Source organism: Pinus tabuliformis, chromosome Q (genome assembly GCF_031772625.1).
Source record: "Pinus tabuliformis cultivar Carrire ecotype Pingquan chromosome Q, CPIR1, whole genome shotgun sequence".
Taxonomy (NCBI): domain Eukaryota; kingdom Viridiplantae; phylum Streptophyta; class Pinopsida; order Pinales; family Pinaceae; genus Pinus; species Pinus tabuliformis.
Window position 1 is genome coordinate 71789834 of NC_142296.1, and position 16322 is coordinate 71806155.

Genomic DNA, 16322 nt, shown 5'->3' on the forward strand with positions numbered 1-16322 from the left:
GCAGTTCTTCAATCATGTTGGAGGTAAACTGGCTGCCTTGGTCCATGACTAGCTCTCTAGGGTACCCAAATTTGTAGAATACATTCTCCCTTAGGAAATCAACCACCTTCCCTTCTGTTGTTTCCTTAATCACCTTGGTTTCAACCCACTTAGTCAAATAATCAGTGCACACAATAATGTACTATTTTTTCTTTGAAGGAGGGTTGATAGGCCCAATGAAGTCCATGCCCCACTTGTGAAATGGTTCAAAAGTCACTTGAGGTTGTAGGGGCTATGAAGGTCCTATATTAAGAGGATTCATAATTTTGAATTGGTTGTGATTGATCTTGTAGTATTTTACATACTTTTTCTTTCTGCAAAATGTTTTCCATATTAAAAATAAAAAATGAAAAGAGGGCATGTCCTGACAGAAATATCAAAGGACAAAAAGAATAATAAAAGATAAAAAAAAAAAGTGAAAATATATGAACCCCAAACAAAACCAGATCATGAAAGTGTGCAAGTCTAAGTGCCACTACTTTTTACTTTATTGTGCAAAATAATGGTTGTGTGCAGCTTGTCATAAATGCCGCAACCCATGATAGTCAAACTGTTTAATCTTGATTAGTTCATGCTTTAAATTTAATGTTTATAGTTAGAGAATAAAGATCTAGCCAAACTGTTTAATCCTAGCAGATCAATAGTTAGGTAGAGAAATAAAATGTGCTCATAAGCTTAATCTAAGCCATCAGAAGATATAAGGTTAGAATTATATAGTTTGTTTCACAAAAGAAAAGGGAAGGAAAGGGTATGCTAGCTTAAATGCACCCAATAAAGTGAAGAAAAAATGTTAGGGTAAGTAAAGAGTAAGTAGAAGAAAGGTTGCAGAAGTGCAAAGTTGATTGAAGCATAAGCACAATTATCATGCTTAATCATATGTCTCAATGTGCAGGAGCAGTTATGAAAGTGAAAGGATGTTCACAAGCTGATTTAATTAACTTCCCCACATTTCTTTTCACCCCCCATTACATACTTACTAATTTCCCCATTATCCCATCATTTCTTGTTTAAATACCCTTTTCCCCTTCATTTTCACCCTAGTCCTTGGGTTTCACACATTTCCTTAGAAAATTACCTCCCAAAAGTCATTTCCCAACCCAAAACCCCTTTTCCCTAGTATGAAACCCATTCCCCTTTGAAAAAATCATTTTCCTCTTATTAATTTCCCTCTTTCTCCTAAAAGACCCATGAAACCCCTTGTCCTAAGTTTTATTCCTCCCCTTTGCATTGTTTAATTAACTCTCTGCAATTCACATTTTTCCTAGCTAAAACCTGTTTAACCCACCACCTTGGTGCGGTTAACAAATCTTGCCATATTAAACCCCGGTCCCACTCCTTCAACCCGTTCATTATACTTTTAACCCGCACCACTTATTCATTAAATAATTACAAGTTAATTTTAATTAACCCCCCTGGGCCCGCTAATCTCCGCTCCTTTGCCCTCTGTGCAACTCCACCGCGCGATAGCTGTTAGATCTATCACCCCCAGATCTGACGACACGCATCCATATTGCGCAGACTCCCTTTCCGACCTTTACCCACCCGAGAGCACATGAAATTACTGGTTTTGCTCGGGCCCCTTTCGGTTATGTGGTAGCTCCAAGTGAACTTGCGTGCTCTCAAGAAGATACGCCCGATGGCCAAAAGTGGTGCAATGAGCCTTAATATGCCTCCTCGCTAAAGCTGAAACCACTCACTATTCATATTATAAAATTTCGTGCCCAATTCTATCTGTTACACGCTAAAACGACAAAGATGCTCATTTTCTCTCTTTTTTCTTGTTTTTCACTAAAAACCTGCCTTAGCCATTTACCCCACCCTGAGCCTCTGCAATCAGATTTCACCATGAATTACCTCCTGCACACACTCCAGGCTTTGTCCACAATTCTTCCCAGTTCAGTACAACCTTCGGTCACCTCCTCGCGGACCTGTGTTTTATTAACAAATTTTTGTATTTTGCAGGTAATTAGAAGAATGAGATATTGGATAAACAGTTTTGATACTAGTTCCAGAACCTGTTTACTCCAAGATTCGCAAGGAAAATGTACTCAAAAGCCTTTTCCAAAAGAAGAAGAAAATTAACACAGTAGTGGTTAAAACATAGGAGAAATCATTTACGTAAAGAAATACAGTTAAAAGACTAAACAGAGGAGGAAGACAGAGCATACAATTTAAAGACAAACATATCAAACATACAGAAAGATTCTCAATATCCAAATACTAGATGCTGATACATGGAAAAAACTAAATGCTTTATTGTTGAAATACATAGTAAAATTTTGAAATGTAGTGTAAAACTAAAAGGCATAGTAAAGGATATTGATAGGTCAGCAAGGTTAATGTGTATCAGATGAAAGGTCATAAGTAAATATGACATCTAGCGTGTGTGGAGCATCTGGAAGGTATGCTTTTGACAAGCAATCTAGTGGCTTTTCAATAATAATTGTAACCTTTTCTGCATGAGGAATTCAAAGAAGATAAAGGATTTTGATAAAATGTGCAAAAATAGACAAAGGAAGCTCAAGTGCTAATAATTGATGTTTTCTATGCAGGAAGACATGCAAGCAAGGAGTTCCCGTCCAAAAGCGAGAAGCAGAGGAAAAATAATTGCTGTTCCTCCAGTAGGGAACCGAATGCGGACACGATCAAGCAAAATCAGAATTGAATAATCCAGGAAAAGAATGCGGGATACCGGCTCGGCGAACGCAAGAAAGATTGAACGATTAGCGAATCCCTCAGGATCTTTGATCCTGAGGGATCGCTGCTTTACTTATCTCTGATTATCTAGATATCTCCGTCATTTCCTTTATATAATGACACAGCATCATTAAGCACCAGGACAACTGTTTTTGTAATTTTACAGTTCCAGAACAAACTTTAATCATTGAGTTTCACTGAGACCTGATTTTGTTATACTTTTGTGGATGCGATTAATATAAAAGACTTGGTGTTTATTCCGTCTCTACGTCTGGAGTAATCTAAGGCAGTGTACCATTGGCAGCTAAGGGCCCGGCTCCGAAGGACACTTGCTTTTGTATCATTATATGGTGATTTGTGTGGTTTGTTTATCTTTATTCCTTAGCAATCTAATGAATTCTTTATATGATACGCTATGCTCTGTTATGATTAATGAATGAATGATTTCTCCATGTAAGGACTCTGCGCTGTATAATCGGATTTACACAGGGTCGAATTGTATCTTTATTCAGCCATTTCTGTAAACAGAGTGCTGGTATGAATGTTACTGTCATTGGATTTATGTGAAACAATATTTGTGGGATTTGAGAGTAGCGTCATTCTGTTTAGAAACATAGTTGTATCATTCAATACTCTCAGATTGCTATATTAGTGTAGAACATGTACATACAGGTGATGGTTGTTGTTTCGTAAATCATTAAGGATTGCTGTTCCATTTGATTATTGCTGTTCCATTTTACTGCTGTTCCATTTACTGCTGTTCCATTTCTGTTTTGCTGTTCCATTTTACTTTCCGCTGATTTATTTACCTGCCTTTGTTGTTTTGGTGTGAGAGAAGGCCTAAGGCTGTAGTGAGCCTCAGCAAGACGCTGCTTAGCTCCCAGACCTATAAGTCCATGCTCTAATTTCCCTTCTTTAATCAGTTTCTAGAGGGATGGGATATTGCTTCCGTACCCTTGACTGATCACCTGTTTTGTGGGTTAGTTTAGTCACAGCTTAGCATCTGTTTTCCTTTGGATCTTCCGAACACTGTACTACTAAGCATTACTCGGACAAATAGCCTCGGATTGAGCTACTTCTTGCAATAACAAAACGTTCCCGGATTGACTTATTAATGTGGAATAATTAGCGGTGTGAGAGACCCTAGTTACAGCTCTACATTTTGGCGTCGTTGCCGGGGAAGGAGTATAGCCATTTGTCCTTTACAGAGTAGTGCGCAAAGCTGCTAGGGGGGAGTTGGATTTTAAAAACGGAAGGTAAGAACCTGCGTACAGAGCATGTAAAAGCCCTTCTCCACCGTCCGCTCTCTTAGCAGAATTGCTGGTTGAATAGGATTTAGTAGTTTTTAGAGTGCATGACTAAGCAGAAAAAGCCAGAAAAGAATATCAAACCTCCAGTCAAACCTGAAAAAGCCAAAGGACCGGTGACCCTTGGCCGAACAACCTTCATAGACGAAATCTATAAGAAGACTGAATCTCAGCCATCAGTAGGCCTCAGAAAGAATCATCCTAAGCAGCCTACTAGCTCCCTTCAGGCTACAGCATCACCATCTGGAGCCTACGCTGAGGTGCATAGTCAGACTGATGAACAAGACTTCCAAGAAATTGAAGGTTCTGTGTTAGAACGGCTGCAAGAAGGGAATTTAAGCAATCTTTGTGAAGGAGAAGGGGAAACAAGGGAAATAGAAGAACCAAGGTCTCCTTCTAGGATAATCCAATTGTTAAACAGCCCAGATAGGGGGAGCGCGACCAAAGTTAACATTGAAGGCACCCCATTCCCTCAGACAGAAATCCCAGATAAGGGAAGTGTCATTAAAATAGTTCCTGCCAAGGCCGTCCCTTCTCAACCTAGGAACACCCTCCTAGAAATTCCGGAAGGATATTGGCACATATTTGATCCAATGGCGCAGAATCAGCCAAATGCTCAAACTTCTACATTGCAATATCCTATAGTAGATTCTGCTGCAAATGCACCCATGAAAGCAATACCTCTTCAACACATCCTGACGTTTCATGGACTTACATCAGAAGACCCCGATGCATTTCTATTTGAATTCGATGTGCTATGTAGAGGGTACGATTACACCACTGACCCCCAGAAATTGAAGCTGTTCCCCTCCACTTTAAAAGGCGCAGCTCTGAGATGGTTCATGGGTTTAGGGGGTGGAGTCATAAACAACTGGGAGCAAATGAAAGAATCCTTTCTCAAAAAATATCAGGATTATTGAAGGTCGAGAGAGCTAAAAGATGAAATTTTCCAAATGACGGCCAGACCAAATGAAACTTTAGAAGAATACGTAGAACGCTTCCAGTATAATTTACAGAGATCCCCCTATGCATCACTACCTCTGCCCGATAATGTGTTGAAAACTGCATTGATTAGAGGAATGAAAGAGCAGTGGATTGAAACATTGAATATCATGGGAAAAGGGGATATCTACCAAGAGAATTTTGCTGATATCATTAATTTATGCATCAGGAGTTCAAGAGGCAGCACAAGGATAAAATCAACAGAGTATGATAGGTTTGTTAAAGACAACAAAATATCAACAGAAGGGGTAACACGTGTAGAACTAGGGAATTTATTAGAAAATTTTAAAACTGATATTTTGGGGACATTAACTACTCAGCTTGATATTGTGCAGGCTAAACAAAAGCAAATGGAGGCGGAGCAAAATCTGGCAATTTTCTGCCCCCGATGCAGAAGAAAACACAGCCACAAAGAATGTCCACTAGATACAGTTCAAACATGCGCTATCTGTATGAAAGACCACCTTACTGAGAGCTGCCCCTCACTTCCTGGATTGAAGGCAGTATACAAGGAAGCAAAAGAAGAATCAGAACCAGCATACTTTGTTAACCAACGTCGCCAATGGCAACCTAGGCAATCTGGTACGTTTTCGGACCCAACTTCTTCTTTTCAGCCTTCGCAGTATAATGCTCAGCAATATGGTATGTGGAAAAACCAATCTACACCCCCAATCCCGAATTGGTCATCACAGCTGTTTCCTTCTCCAAATCCATGGATGACTCAGACAATCCAATTCGGCTGGCCAAATTTTCCTTACACCCCACCATATTGGCAGAATAACTCATACCCTCCACAATGGATTCCCCCTACTTCACAAAGTTCACCCTGGCAGACAAATTGGCCAAGATCGACATATCAGTCAACAGGAACTATTCCACTCCCTCAACCGACTCTGCCAGCCTTACAACAAAACCCCCAGTCTAATTTAAGGCCGCAACTCCCAGCCCAACCCAATCCCAATCCTAATAATAGACCAGTCCAATCCCTCCAAATTATAGAAACATCAGAAATTGGACTTGACCTAAGGGAGTGCAATGACCTTCAGTTACGATCTGGACGTATCATAGAAACAGAGGGAGACAAAACAGTTCACATTGAAGATTAGTTACCAATAGAACAACCACCACAACAAGAGGGTGTAAATAAAGAACAGACCCATCAACAAGCAAATACATCCTCTCCTCCTTTCCCGGAACGATTAGTCATACCACGACCAGTACAACATACAGACTTTGACATTCTGGGAGAGTTACAAAACCTGTACATAAAAATTCCATTCCTCCAAGTTATTCAAGATATTCCTATATACGCAAAAACTATAAAAGAACTGTGCATAAAAAAATCAAGGAGGAATATAACCACTAACCCAAGAGTCCAAGTAGTCGGCACCTTATCTGACTTATTATCGGGAAAAGAGACACCTATCAAATATGAAGATCCCGGAAATCCAATTGTGACTGTCCAAATCTATGGCCAAACCCTGACTAACGCTTTAGTTGATCTAGGAGCTGCAATCAATATTTTGACAACCTCTACCTGCCAAAAGCTTGGCATCACATCAATAGAACCTACTTCTACTTTGCTAGAATTGGCAGATCGATCTGTAGTTCGACCAGAAGGCACTCTATACGATGTCATGGTTTCTGTAGACTCCTGGGAATATCCAACTGATTTCCTGATAATTAATCCAAAAACCCGACTAGATGGACATCCGCTAATACTAGGAAGACCTTGGCTTGCTACTGCCGATGCCTACATTGGTTTCCGGCAGGGAAACATGACTATAACTAAAGGACCAGATGTTAAAAATCTAGTTCTATATCCTCCAGCACAGCCAAGCCTGCCAATGATCAAAACCAATCATTATCCTGTGTCATACCTTACTAACAATATCAGATCCCTATTGACTGTACAGAAGGATTTAGACTTTAAAGATCAAATAGAAGATGATGCCATCAATAACTTCATTAGTCAAACTGAATCTAGATCTCACACACAGTGTTTTATGATAGAGGCAGCATTTGATAGTGAGCTAGAAGAAGACCCTTTGAAAGACGCACATGACCAAACAATACCAGTGACTGATGTTGCCAATAGTAAAGTAGTGGAAATTGAACCTGGTAAGACCCTAAATATCAACGCCAACCTTACACCAGACCAAGAAACAAAGCTTGTAAATCTGTTACGAAAATATCAAGGAGCATTTGCGTGGGATTACGCTGACATGAAAGGGATCGATCCCCAATTATGCACCCACCACATCTATATAGAAAAAGATGCAAGACCTGTTCATCAGCTGCAAAGAAGACTTAACCCCCATCTAAAAGAGGTAGTAAAAGCCGAACTTCAGAAACTTTTAGATGTTAATTTTATCTATCCCATATCCGACAGTAAATGGGTCTCTCCCTTGGTGGTGGTACCCAAGAAAAATGGAAAATGGAGGATTTGCGTAGATTACAGGGAGTTAAATAAAGCCACACAGAAGGATCACTTCCCTCTTCCGTTTATAGATCAAGTATTGGACACTTTGGCAGGAAAGAAATTCTTTTCTTTCCTGGACGGCTTCAGCGGATATAACCAAATCCAAATCGCCCTTGAAGACCAGGATAAAACTACCTTTACTTGCCCTTGGGGAACGTTTGCCTATCGAGTTTTGCCCTTCGGCCTATGTAATGCCCCTGCTACATTCCAAAGGGCTGTCCTTAGTATCTTCGCAGATCTGATAAATGACGGACTTGAAGTGTATATGGATGACTTTACACCATACGGAGATGATTTCGACCCAGCTCTAAATACCCTGGAAAAAGTCCTACAACGTTGTATCGCTACCAGACTTTGTCTGAGCCACGAAAAATGTTACATGATGATGACAAAAGGGCTCATTCTAGGGCACTATATCTCAGCAGCTGGCATCCAGGTAGACCCGGCTAAAATCCAGATTCTTTTGCTTATTCCTACCCCCACTACTCAAACGGAGGTACGCAGTTTTCTTGGATTTTCTGGGTATTACAGACGATTTATAGAACATTACTCACGTATTGCTGCACCTCTATATGCTTTAACTGGCAATGTTGATTTCTTGTGGACAGAAAAATGCGACCAGGCTTTTAAGGAATTGAAGAAGCTTGTATCAACAGCCCCAGTCCTTCGAGGACCCAACTGGAATTTGCCATTCCAAATCTCATCTGATGCCTCGGACACAGCAATTGGTGCAGTCCTAGGGCAAGAAGAGGATAAGAGACCATACGCTATCTACTATATCAGCAAAAATTTATCCTCTGCCGAACTCAATTATACTGTTACTGAAAAGGAATTCCTGGCTGTAATACATGCTGTTAACAAATTTAGACATTATATCACAGGCTATCCCGTTGTGTTATATACAGATCATTCTGCTATCAAATATTTGGCAAATAAACCTGTTACAAATGCTAGAATAACCAGATGGTTGATCTTATTGTAGGAGTTCGACATCACAATCAAGGATCGACCTGGCAAGGAGAACCCTGTAGCCGATTTCCTCTCACGAATACCGAAAGCAATTGAAACAGCAACAGTGGAAGATCAATTTCCTGACGAGCACCTGTTTGCTGTTACTGTTCGAACACCCTGGTATGCTGATGTCGCCAATTACCTTGCAGTCGGTAAGCTACCAAAACACTTAACCCCTCAGGAACGTAAGCAGATTGTTCAGAAGAGCACTCGGTTTTCGTGGATTGGAGGCCATTTGTTCCATACAGGGGCAGACATGCAAATCAGAAGGTGTATTCGAGAAGACGAAATCTTCGACATTCTAAAAGCTTGCCATGACGGGCCATGCGGGGGACATTTCACTGAAAAAAGAACAACACATAAAGTATTGCAGACGGGATACTATTGGCCTACAATTTTCAAGGATGCGAAAAAATTTCCACAAGCCTGTGACAGCTGCCAGCGAGCAGGAAAACCTGACCAAGCCGATGGAATGCCTCTGAGACAACAATTGGTCATTGAGCCATTTGAACGATGGGCTCTGGACTTCGTTGGGCCCATTAACCCACCATCAAATCAGAGGATATACATTCTGGTGGCAACAGACTATGTTACTAAATGGGTCGAGGCCGAATCATTACCTAGGGCTACAGAAGACTCTGTGATACAATTCTTGTTCCATTTGTTTGTACGTTATGGACTTCCGAGAGAACTAATCACCGATGATGGACCACAAATTGTTGGAAATAAATTAGCTGCAACACTTAACAATTATCATGTCCAACATAAGATCACTACCCCATACCATCCGCAGGCAAATGGGCAAGTAGAAAGTAGTAATAAGGTAATAGAATCAATTTTAACAAAGACCATTGCATCGCATAGGCGTGATTGAGCTACTCGACTACCCGAGGCACTGTGGGCCTACAGAACCACATGGAGAAGTAGTACAGGCTATTCACCTTATCAATTAGTGTTTGGAAAGCAGCCAATTTTCCCCATAGAATTCGAAATCCGAACGCTACGAACTGCACAGGAAGTCGGCCTAGATCTGAGTGAGGCACAAATCAATCGATTACAGCAGATTAATGAATTAGACGAAATCAGGCTCTCTGCATTACAAAATACAGCATTGATTCAACAGCAGCGAGCTAAATGGCATGATGCACTTATCAAGAATAAAGTCTTTCATGAAGGAGACTGGGCTCTGTTATACGACTCTCGGTTTCAAGACTTCCCGGGGAAACTCCAGACTCGATGGTTAGGACCATACGAAATCCAGAAGGTACATGAAAATGGGACTCTTACCCTGATCACAATTGACGGTTCTGGATATGCATTCAAAGTAAATGGCCACCGAGTTCGCCTTTATCGAAAGCCACTCACTCAGGAATCCTTTTGTCAGCAACTACGACAAGATACTGATATGGAAATTTTAGGAGAGGAAGCGAAATCTTCCTCACCTATAATTTAAGAAATTCATTTTTATAACTTGTACATAACATCTTGTATATATGTTTTCTTCATTTTTTGTATTCCAAGTGTTTTTGCTGTTCCTTTGCGAAAAGGAACAGCCTTTGTGTGTTTTTGCTGTTCCTTTGCGAAAAGGAACAGCACTTGTGTGTTTTTGCTGTCCCTTTGTGAAAAGGCACAGCACTTGTGCTTTTTGCTGTTCCTTTGCGAAAAGGAACAACACTTGTGGGTTTTGCTGTTCCTTTGCGAAAAGGAACAGCACTTGTGTGTTTTTGCTGTTCCTTTGCGAAAAGGAACAACACTTGTGTGTCTTTGTTGTTCCTTTGCGAAAAGGAACAGCACTTGTGTGTTTCTGCTGTTCCTTTGCGAAAAGGAACAACACTTGTGTGTTTTTGCTGTTCCTTTGCGAAAAGGAACAACACTTGTGTGTTTTTGCTGTTCCTTTGCGAAAAGGAACAGCACTTGAGTGTGTTTGCTGTTCCTTTTCAAAAGGAACAACATTTGAGTGTCTTTGCTGTTCCTTTCTCAGAAGGAACAGCATTTGCAATTTTCCGTTGTTCCTCTCAAAGAAATGGTATCCTACGAATGAATTCATCTCTCAGGAATGCCATCGACATATTTTTGCCCTCATGGAGGATGCTTTGCCCCTATGTTCTCCTCAATCTTATAGATACAACAATGAACTTATGCTGTGAACATAAACCATGATATACCGAAATCAGCACATCATAAATCGCTATCACTATGAAGCCAGTATGTATAAAAGGACAAGAGGAGGGACGTGAACTTTTCATCTTCGCTGGCATTGTCATTTACCGGTACCATTGTCATTGGTGATCTTTATCATGACGATTCCCCTAAAAATATTTTTTGATCATTACTTAAGAGTAAGAACGAACAATTTATATCTATCTGTTGGGATCGTAAGACTTCTTCCACCATTCCCCACTCTTAAGGAGTGTGGAACCACCCTTATGTGAAAATAAACAAGAGAGGTGCTCTGCAAAAGAAAACAAAAACAAAATATGAAAACTGTCAAATGCAGGATAGGGGGTCTCATTAAGAGCCGGCCTACCATGATCATAAGGATGGAAGCGAAGTGGCATTCCCATAACGGCCACCACACCAGGGATATGGTCCGAAGGTAAATTGACAAGCAAACCTTGGAACAGGGGGTCTCATCGCGAGCCGGCCTGACCACGTTTCGCGCCTACCTTGTGAATGGGATTATGGCTATCTGGTCACCAAGCCAGCATAATGGCCTGCATTTTGACAAAGCACTCTTCAGAATATACACAAAGGATCATGGTTCCGGAGGGTGAAATAAACAACTCTGCCAAGGTTATGAACACCTGGTTGCAGCAGAGCTCTGTTAATGGCATAGAAGTCGTAATAATTACACCAACAGGTATGATATTAAATTTTTTTGTTTCTTATCCTTTGCAAAGATCATATGTCACACCCGATGTATATATCGCATGAATATTTATTACCACCAATCATGGCAACGGAACTGACGGTGACCACTGGAGACTTCGTACACTTGACAGACGTCCCATCCCCTAGCTCCTCATTATATCACGCAGGCTCTTATATAAAACGCGATCTACCTTTTTGCCTCGGTTTCGGCATTTCGTTGTTTTTCTAAAACATGGCATTATTTCATATGCTGTACTTTATGATTGGACCTCCGACTGGCTGCTGCTCCTCTCTTTAACGGCTGGGGACAACCTATCAGATCGCGGGGGGGAGGTAATCTCATTACTCCATGATTACGTGGCTGCACACCATTCGGGCGAGATAATGTACGAAAGAATGACATGGTTTAATGGTATGATGCTTCCACTCTACGGAAATTGCCATCCACGATCTTTTTTTTCATTGCATGCTCGGTGATCTTTTCCAAAACTTGGCAACGATCATCCTCTCTGCGTCGCAAACACCGCAAGCAGTTGCTGTTCCATTTCTGAGAATAATCATGGGCAGAAAGATGGTCCGAAGCGAACCTCACAAGCTGACAGTTTCTACTGCTGCTCGCAAAATCCTGGAAAACGTAGGATGGTTGAATTACTTCAGCCGCCTGCAAGAATCAAATGAAGCCGTGGCATTGGAATTCCTGCAGAATTTGCAGGAAAATTACTCCATAGTAGGAGGAAAGCGGATAGCGGTTACAGAAGATATCATCGCAGAAGTCTCAGGATTACCAGCTGCTGGACCCATATGGATGCCGAAGAAGGAAAGATTACAAAAGGCTATGGAAAATTTCCAGGACGAAGGCCAAAGCTTGACAGTCAAAGGGAAAGGAGTTCTGCCGGCAACACTAGGGGAACCCTGGACCGAGCTAGCGAAGACAGTACAAAGTTATATCACCTGCGAAGGGAGAAAAGATGTGGTAAGACCTCGTCACTTGAAACTTTTAGCTGTTTTAAAAGGAAAATGTTCTGTAAATCTCCCTGCACTTTTAAGTTCGCTACTACATGACGCGGCCCAAAGCCTGAAGAAGGCCCAGCACATAGATGCAGTCGTTAGCCACCATGGGCTGATTCGGTTGATAGTGAGCCACAGTCTCACTCAACAGCAAAGCACTTGGGAGGAATTGATCGCAATAGTCGAAGGAGGATCGGCTGCACCACCCCCAAAACCTGAACAGTCCTCTAGCATGCCGGAACGATTAGAGAAACGCAAGAATTCAGCAGCAGAAAGACATGCCGCTTCAAAACGGAAACAACCTTCTAATACGCCAGAACGACCAGAGGAACCCACAGAACCTACTGGCACATCCGACCAACCTGAGAGACCAAGGAAGTCAGCTCGGCTGGCCCGGATACGAGGAAGGTTGGAAAGAATTCAGGGAACAACGACCCAGCCAATTGAAATTACGGACGAACCTCCAGAACTAGAAGGAGGACCCTCCGAAGGAAATGCTGAGCAATCAGGGCCCGGGACTGGCCAGCCGAAAGAGGAAGAAATGGTTATTGAACATAACAATCAAGAAGATGAGCACTCTGAGGAAGAAAGGGTTACCGAACAGGGCAATCAAGAAGAAGAAATAGCACAGCCAGGGGGTAGCCCATTGCAGGACCCTGTAGGTGAGGAGGAATTGGCAGCAGTTCTGGCCAATATGGGGGAATATGGTCAGCCCTCCAGCACAGTAGGCGTCCCTGACAGTCCCGCAGAGGAAGAACTACCCAAGGAAGTACATGCAGAAAAGGCAGGAGAAGAAAACCTGCCTGGTTGTGATAATGAAATTGAAGACAATAATCAGGGACAGTCTGTCCCCAGGACGCCGGAAGATATCCCAGGTGAAGAAGGAGTGGGCTTAAGGGCCAAACCCTCTGCAGAGGCAAAGGAAATTAAAAAATTAAGAAAGAAACAGCAGAGGTTGTTGGGCACCATAGCTAGGCTCCGACAGCAAATTCGAATTCTGAAAGCCAATTTGAGAATACAAAGGACCACAAGGAAAAGGAGGAGGGCGACTACAGCAAAAACCCCGAGGACAAGAACCCGTTTTGTTGGTCGAAACCCCATCAAGAGACCTACTGCTGAGAAACAGTCTGCTGTTCCAAATGATAATGAGGAACAGGGTGATGTTCCAAATAACATAGAGGAACAGACTGCTGTTCCATCTGACCCGGGAGAACAAACTGACATTCCAATTAAGGGAGAAGAACAGCAAGATGTTCCAATGGCAGGGGGACCTCAACAACCTTTCATTCGTGTCAAGAAGGAGAAAGAGAATAAGGAGATCCAAACAGAGGCACCACCCTCAGGGGTTATTCGGGTTCTGAACTCTAAACAGCGCAATAAAAAGTTTCAGGCAAAATTCCCGGCCTCTCCGGCTCAATGGAAAAAGGATCCAAAAACGAGAAACTTGCACAGGATGATGAAGCAAGCCCAACAAGAAGTTGAACAACTAAGAGAGCAAGCAATCCCCCGAGAGAAATATGAAGAATTATAGCAGCAACTTCGGAGTATTAGTCAATCCGAAAGCCAAGCCTTTGAGGGGTGGCAGAAGGAACAAGGTTGCTAAGGTAACTCGTCGATTAGATAGTGTTGTTAAGCAGATGGACACTGTGTGTTCCTTATATAATGACGTTTTGACTTGTAGGGCCCCTGCTAAAAATTATGCTTTATTTTTGCTTGAAAGATATTTGAGATTGAAAATAAAAGCCATTAGGGCAGGAGCACCTATCCACATCAACACTGTTAATGATTTTATAGATTGTTGCAAGCATTATGGGGTTAAGGTTCAAAGGTTATTGTGCGAGTTTTACTTGCACAACCTTGTGCTAGACCAGGAAACTGATTTAAATCCTGGCCCTTTTGTTGGCGATATACAATTCCAAGCCTTCATCTCATTTGGGGTTAATCAGCTAAAATGGCTCAGAGCTTATAATACCTTTCAGAGACAAGAAAATAGCCTAGACTTGTGGATACAAGCTGAACCTAGAGACCCAGTGATGCTATGGAGAGAGCATAGGAGTCTTATGAGGATCCCAGGTGTCATCAAGATAATAGGACCCATGCACGAAGACTTGATCCGAAATGGTCTGGAATATTTCCTGACTATTAAAGATCCTGCCATCGATGCTGCAAAATTTCGATACCGGACCTCTAGTCCAAGCATCCAGCTCAGGGAACCATTCAAATATGAGAATTTTGAGCTGGCTGCCAGCCGATTGAACCTTTATGGGGAACGGATTCTGCAAGCAGGGCCATCCTGGTTAGGGTATCGATTTCGCAGTCCAATTATTTGGCACCCTGCACCTGGATATCAGGCCTTGTATGAGATGCCTGCAGATCAAATAGATCAGTTCTTTGATAATCTAGTTGCTCATCACGGTTGTCGGCCTCCTCGCGAGATCCCTTCTCCGGCCTATTCTCTCACCGCCTTGCATGTCAACTACAATGTTTTCATGAGGCCATGAAACAGGGTAAGCAGGGGGGTGTGTGGAGCACCTGGAAGGTATGCTTTTGACAAGCAATCTAGTGGTTTTCAATAATAATTGTAACCTTTTCTGCATGAGGAATTCAAAGAAGATAAAGGATTTTGATAAAATGTGCAAAAATAGACAAAGGAAGCTCAAGTGCTAATAATTGATGTTTTCTATGCAGGAAGACATGCAAGCAAGGAGTTCCCGTCCAAAAGCGAGAAGCAGAGGAAAAATAACTGTTGTTCCTCCAGTAGGGAACCGGATGCGGACATGATCAAGCAAAATCAGAATTGAATAATCCAGGAAAAGAATGCGGGATACTGGCTCGGCGAATGCAAGAAAGATTGAATGATTAGCGAATCCCTCAGGATCTTTGATCCTGAGGGATCGCTGCTTTACTTATCTCTGATTATCTAGATATCTCCGTCATTTCCTTTATATAATGACACAGCATCATTAAGCACCAGGACGACTGTTTTTGTAATTTTACAGTTCCAGAACAAACTTTAATCATTGAGTTTCACTGAGACCTGATTTTGTTATACTTTTGTGGATGCGATTAATATAAAAGACTTGGTGTTTATTCCGTCTCTACGTCTGGAGTAATCTAAGGCAGTGTACCATTGGCAGCTAAGGGCCCGGCTCCGAAGGACACTTGCTTTTGTATCATTATATGGTGATTTGTGTGGTTTGTTTATCTTTATTCCTTAGCAATCTGATGAATTCTTTATATGATACGCTATGCTCTGTTATGATTAATGAATGAATGATTTCTCCATGTAAGTACTCTGCGCTGTATAATCGGATTTACACAGGGTCGAATTGTATCTTTATTCAGCCATTTCTGTAAACAGAGTGCTGGTATGAATGTTACTGTCATTGGATTTATGTGAAAACAATATTTGTGGGATTTGAGAGTAGCGTCATTCTGTTTAGAAACATAGTTGTATCATTCAATACTCTCAGATTGCTATATTAGTAGAGAACATGTACATACAGGTGATGGTTGTTGTTTCGTAAATCGTTAAGGATTGCTGTTCCATTTGATTATTGCTGTTCCATTTTACTGCTGTTCCATTTACTGTTGTTCCATTTCTGTTTTGCTATTCCATTTTACTTTCCGCTGATTTATTTACCTGCCTTTGTTGTTTTGGTGTGAGAGAAGGCCTAAGGCTGTAGTGAGCCTCAGCAAGACGCTGCTTAAGCTCCCAGACCTATAAGTCCATGCTCTAATTTCCCTTCTTTAATTAGTTTCTAGAGGGATGGGATATTGCTTCCGTACCCTTGACTGATCACCTGTTTTGTGGGTTAGTTTAGTCACACCTTAGCATCTGTTTTCCTTTGGATCTTCCGAACACTGTACTACTAAGCATTACTCGGACAAATAGCCTCGGATTG